Here is a 7,046-nt window from a genome sequence, read left to right as displayed (position 1 = left end):
TTTATTGGTATTACTACTGACTTTATTATCAGAAGATTAATAGCAAACTAAATATTAGTATCATATACATATTCACATTCATTGCTCTACAATCTGTTTGAACCTGTATCTTGGCATTGTACAGGGTAATGTTTTTTCTGACTGTTCGTCTTTGCAATAAATTAAATGTGTGCTGATTGACAATTAAGTCTTAGATGCATCATATTTTCAATACTTTTAATTGGTCTTTTAGCTAGCTGTCAGTAACTGCGAGTACTCTCAGCTATGTACTTATTGTCAAGCAACTTTCCCAGGTTAGGAGAGGGTTGGTATCTCACTAACACGTTTAACACCGCCACATTCTGTATGTGCCTGTCCCAAGTCAGCAGCCTGTAATTCAGTGATTGTCGCTTGTTGCTGTGCTTTATATTATTTTGAAGTGTTCTTGTTTGAATTGTTTTACATTTGTCATTTCGTATCCGTTTATTGCTGACTCTGTGGTAATAGTTTTGCTCAGTGTTGAAGGCTGTACGGTGACTTATAGTTGTTAATTTCTGTGTTATTTGGTCTATTGTGAAGGGTTTTCTCATTGGTAATTATAACACATCTTCTTTTTTTATATGACAAAATCACTTTACTAAACGCTCCTCACTACCAGTAAATATGTATATGATATTATGTTTATTTATTGTAGGTGTATATATAACAACCAATGTATCTACCCAGGTCAGTGGTATTGATGTTAATTCTCGGAATATACCTGATATCATGAACTATACTACTGACATAAATAGGTATAACCTTGACCTTAGTGGAATAACGTCATTTGGATTTGAAGTAAAGGTATGCCACGATGCACATGTTCTTCTATCAAATTCTGATGTCAGAAATTCGTCAAATCCATTGTACGAGATTATCATTGGATACTACGATTACTTTTCGCTCATTATTTACCGTCCATACGCAGTGAGAGACGATGGAAGCTGGAATTTTACATTGGTTGAAACCCAAAATATACTTAACTGCAATGCGTATCTACCATTTTGGATTAGTTGGGCAGGTGGAGACATCGAATTAGGAACTGGGCTTGTCGTTGGTGAAAACGTTGTGGGAAGTCTGACAAATACGCATCATTTTGAAGTGAGGAGCATTCACGTTTTAACAGATAGGGAAATATTAGGAGAATGGAATATACAAGTTGAAGGTTATTTTAAAATTAGTATTTCATTTGGGTTTATTCTTAATTTATAACACCAATCATATCTGCGCTTTTTTTATTGATAAAAGAAATATGCTTTCCGTTTCTGCTGGTAAAGGCAATGTCCATATGTGCTTCTCTTTAGTTCTTTCCACAGACAAACAGCATGAGTTTACCATACGTATAATTTATTTTATATATGCCCAGTAACTAGGAACGGCAAAATGTTACTTTCTCTTTTACATCTTTCATGATTGTTAAGCATTGGTATCTCCTTCAAACTGACTAGTTAAACATACACATCGTCCACATGATTGTATGATAGGAAATTTATATGTTCAGTTATACAAAATTTAACAAAATTTACCCTCACCAAATCCGATAGTTCCAAATGAAACAAATGTATAAAAAAAAAAGAATTGTGTTCAGTTCAAATACAATGTCCATTGAACATCAATTATGCGATTGATACACATATATTATTATATAATATTCCTATTTAAAACAGACATTGCTAACCCCCATTGCTTATATGGGTCATTTTAAAAAACATGCAAAACTATGTTATTTGGTATGTTTAAGTTAAAAGACATGAAAATATATGAAAATGTATCAAAATAACACTTGCATATGTAAGATATGAATGTTTTGTGATACACTATATACAGTTTACAGTATGAAATGTTATAATAACATCCGTAATAATTTTTAAAACCTTGGATATAGCCAGAATCAACTGATATGTTTTACTATAAATCCTTTCAGTCATGAAATAGGACTATAATTCATATCATTTGTTATTAGGATTTATCACTTTTTATTGCATTTTGATATATACAAACATTTTTTAATGATTTAGGAAGTGTATGTTGGTTTTATAATTAAAAAAATCACCAAAAGGAAAAGTCAATGGTGCAACCAAAAGTCTAATTGGTAGAGTAAGAGTTATCTTTCTCAAGATTTCAGCATTTTCAGTAGTTTACCCCTTAGCAATAATACCTGTAAGCATGTTATGCAAAAGAAAACAAACATTTATGTTGAAAATTTAGTGAAAAAAATCTTTTAAAGTAAGTAAAAGCTATACATAAATGAGAATAGTGTTCATGGTGTACCTTTATAAAAATCATTTTTTTGAAAAAATTTCCTTAACTTTAAATTATGAAATATATTGATTATAAAACATGCACCAGTAACAACATATAAAATAGGGGAATGGAGCACTTATTTCGTTACTAAATCTCAAAATACACTTTAAATCATCGGTGTTACTATCAATGGTGAGACCATTTTGATAAAATAACACCATTGACCAGTTTAGTAACACCACTGAATATATCATGAGAATCAGCATTGTTTTGTGTTTCTTTCGTGTTTAACAAGCGAAACATCATATTATTTATGATAAACAATACTTTTTTAACAATGTTTTAACAATATCATGTATTACATATACAAAGTTTTCACAAACTGATGTATGCTGATAACACCAATGACACTATTTAGTAACACTATTGACATTTTTAGTTATTGATGTTATGTTATATATTTTGAGATTTTTTAGCGTAATAATTATTTGTTCATCTTTTTCTTTTTTTCGGTGTTCTTTGCTTTGCTTTGCTTTGCGTTCAGTACTTAATAAAGGTAAAATTTGAAATGTGATGTCAATGGTGATACTTTTGTGTCATTGGAGTTACTGAAGGGTCAGTGGTGTTACTATATAAAAATGCGATATTTGTTATTTTTATTCAATAATGAAAGTGTTTTTAGGTCGTTTACGAAGAATTTGGTATATTATTATCATTTATTCTTATTCATTTTACATATATTGATTTTAATTGTATTGTTTACACAGCTACTTTTGCATAGATACTATTTCTGTACTAAAAATCTGTAGTACTGGAAATTTACATTTAATATTCAGTACTATTTTGTTACTTTAAAATAATTGTAATATTTAGGTACCTGTTTTTTACAGTACTTAATTTGTACTTGAAATTTAGGTACTACAGATTTTTGGTTACTACCATTACATTTTCAGCATTTTGAAAGTTTTTCGATTTCAAATCTCTTAAAGTTATGATTTTCAAACATGGAATATTGTATTATTTCTGTACCAAAATATTTAGTACAAATCAAGTACTGTAGAATACAAGTACCTAAATATTACAATAATTTTAAAGTAAAGAAATAGTACTAAATATTAAAGTAAATTTCCAGTACTATATATTTTTAGTACAGAAATAGTACCTATGCAAAAGTGGCTGTGTAGTATTCACAACGGCAATAATTAGGACAGGCAACATTTTAACGACAATGTATTCTGAAATTTATGTTTTAACAGAATGCACAGCTATATAAATATTGTAAACAAGTCGTAAATTAAACCTAAATAACAAATTTGAATAGTTGTTTGATGTTAAACAATAATATTTAGTACCTAAATGTATGTTTTAAATTGGTAACACCATTGACACGATTCTATCAAAGGATGACCTAAAATTGTTAAAATTGAAGGAACTCTTCATTTTTCCATATTGCATATTTCTGAATATCCATATATACGTTTCTGTCTTTCATTATAATCACAAAATGATTATGTGTTGAAAAGGGACGGGGTCGGAGGGGTTCTGATTCCGAAATCCCGGGCTTAAAAACATAAAATCCCGAGGTTCCGAAATTTAAAGAAATTAAATCCCGACATCCAGAAATTCGAAAAAGAATTCCTGGATCCCGACAGGATCAATCCCGAAATCTCGAGCGTAAAAACACTTGATCCCGACGTTCCGAAAAAAGGTTCTGCCTCCCTTTTTTAAAAGATAGAAAGGATTCGTCATACGTGTATGTACATGAATGGAGGAATTTTGTATTTTTGATGATTTCTTTTTCGTATAATTTAATTTTTGATGGAAAACGGCTTCAAGCCGTCAATTCCCTATTTGGTTGGCCAGACTTCCAAGACTCCCACGTCAATAATTTTGTTTTTATAGTTTGGAAAACTATATAAAAATACTGAAATTGATGAGATGATGACACAAAAATGAACAGATTATTAATAACTTTAAACTCTTATTTACACATTTGCAATCTGTTTTTCGTGACATTATCGTATCTTGAGCTGTCCTTTACATTATTTACGTTCCTCTTACCATCCAAAATATTAAAAATATATGCAACCTAGTGACGTCATGGTGATCCCTTGACCAGCACATTCACAGTTTAATGATTTTTTTTTTGAAACATGTAAATCCACATGCAGTAATTAACATCTATGCTTGTTTTAATTTAATACAAGATAGTTCAGAAAACACTCAGTTTGCAAAGCATCCGTTATCTTCTTCAGATGTATGAATTGATATAGAAATTTTAATAATTTAAAATGAATATATACTACATATAACAAACGTTGATACAGCTTCAGACAAGTTTGCCGGATATTTTGACAGCTGTAGTATGAATGATACCAAATCTGAGTTGGTTGTACTGGATGCCATAGAATGTTCAGAAATGATGTGTGCAACGAGATGTAAACTGTCAAATCCTTGTATGGGTTACAATTTCAACAATGCAATGCACAGGTTTGTGTTAACAATCTTCATCTTTAAGTTCACACAGTAACATCCTAAAATGTTTCCAAAGACAGGTTTTATTAAGTATGGAATCAAAATATTTTTGAAACTGCTTTCCACCTTTGATATTCTTTTTACCGTTGACGTACGGTATATGACAGAAAATCACGGCATGCCTTATATACACCAGCCCATCGTTATCGCAATGACTAGAAATCAGAAAGAATTATTGTATCACCCACCGGATTTCAATTAATGACAAGTGTCCGTAATCTATTTTCGGCTTTTCAGATCAGTCAAGTTGAACATAAATTCAGCATGAACAAGTCCAATTTCTATCAACAACAAACCTTGAAGAACAAAAAGGGGGAATACAAATTAAAGAGGATTCAGATATATAGCATGCAATTAATAACATCAAGTTTATTTGGTACCGTTAATGTTATAAACAAGGGTCAAAACTACATGTAGTTTGGTTTGAAATCAGCACACTCTTTTGTCTTTTAACAGGTTAAACAACATTTTTTAGCCTTTATATCTTGACTTACATCTTGAAATTGAGAATGAGGGTCGGATGAAAACAAAACTTTACGACAAAAGAGATGATTTCAGATTCCCAATTGTGAACTTTCCATTTCTATGTAGCAACATTCCAGCAGCCCCTTGAATACGGAGTGTACATCTTCCAATTGATACAATATTCATTGGCTTGTATTTCTATCCTTATTTTCTTGATGGAAGGTTGCTGTTCACAATGAAGCTATGTAACCAAATGATGTAGTTGAAATCATCCATTTGTAAATTTTACAGACGCAATCACGAGTTGGTTGGCCGTTATTGAATTACTGTTTCACCGATAATATCAGATATGTTCCTAATGTCGGAACTTCAATCCCTTCCCTTTTTACGAATGTAACCCAGCGAATAAGACTACTAACCGGGGTTTGTAATTACACGAGCAACACGACAGATTCCACTGCTTAGCCGTCCGGTGCATCTGAGAACACCCCAAATTTTCGGTGGGGTTCGTGTTGCTTAGTCTTTAATTTTCTATGTTGTGTCTTGTGTACACTAATCTGTCGTCAGTTTATTTTTGATCCATGAGTTTGACTTCCTCTGGTATCTTTCGCCCCTCTTTAAAGAGAGAAAAGCATAAGATAATCCTTTTTTTTTAATTCACTTTATACACAAATTGCTATAATAGATAAAATAAACAGTTTTAAACAATACTAAGTACTACCGTATTAAATAATACCCACAGCCATATTCCAATTAGCTTAAATATTCAATCTGCTGATGTCGAAATCTTACCTTCTTACAACCTTATTTATGCAGCTGCACTTGATCTACATTTTCATTTACAACTAAATAGATTTGGTATGGTTGTCAATAAGACAATTATTTATTAAAGACAAAAGGACTAAGATTGGAACAATAACGGGTCGCACTACAACACACATTTGATTGAAATCAAATTATACCTGTATTCTTTGAAACACTATTCAATTTATACATTTTAGATGTGAATTACTCTCGTTTGGATCAAATATTGTGACAGACATACCACACCACATTGAAGCCGGATGGAGATTCTATAGTAAATGTTACAATGGGAAAACTGCTTGTCTTGGGTGTTATTTTTAGACACTTAGTGACAGTAAATAGTCGTTGATAAGGATATCCATTGCAATTGTTTATCTATTTTCATTTTTTAAATTCTTGTTAGAACTGAATACATACTCAATGTTCAAGAGAGAACTTTAAATTGGCGATGTTCTAATCTGGTGAATCTATTTTGAAAATACCAATCAAGATAAAAATATTAAAACACCATATCAAGACCGAGTGCTACGACTGGGTAATACCTTCTGCTATGCATACACCAACCGCATTATATTGCGAATCCATAGTCAAAATGTATCAATAGATTATCGGTTTATTTACAGATAAGACAACTATACAGATATCTAAAACTCCAAGACCGCATTAACATGTCTTTATTGAGCTGCGATATATATAGATATAAAGTAGAAGTCAACGATTCATTATAGTGATCGTAAACCTGCAAATTACAAAGTTCAGTCGTCTTTTCGCGTACTACTTTACGTAACGTTATTTTATTAAGACCAGCACAAACATTACAAATATGTTGTCCATTGAAAACTCATAAATAGTATTGTCAGTTTTCTTTCCCTGTAAATAGCAGTTTTGAAATTAAATTATTATAATAACCTATATTTTTATTTTTCTGAAAAATGTTGTATAATTAGATGGGTAAATGTGTTATTACAGTAGATGCATTT

At 31.1% G+C, this 7,046-nt stretch overlaps 1 long non-coding RNA gene across 1 annotated transcript; it reads left to right on the top strand.

Annotated features, from left to right (window-relative positions):
• Window positions 1-806: 806 nt before the first annotated feature.
• LOC143084417 (uncharacterized) lies at window positions 807-6,570 on the top strand. The gene is made up of 3 exons (XR_012981065.1): window positions 807-1,183; window positions 4,590-4,752; window positions 6,264-6,570. It is a non-coding gene; the product is annotated as an uncharacterized LOC143084417 (long non-coding RNA).
• The last annotated feature ends 476 nt before the right edge of the window (window positions 6,571-7,046 follow it).

Source organism: Mytilus galloprovincialis, chromosome 7 (genome assembly GCF_965363235.1).
Source record: "Mytilus galloprovincialis chromosome 7, xbMytGall1.hap1.1, whole genome shotgun sequence".
NCBI lineage: Eukaryota > Metazoa > Mollusca > Bivalvia > Mytilida > Mytilidae > Mytilus > Mytilus galloprovincialis.
This window is presented reverse-complemented; position numbering and strand designations above follow the sequence as displayed.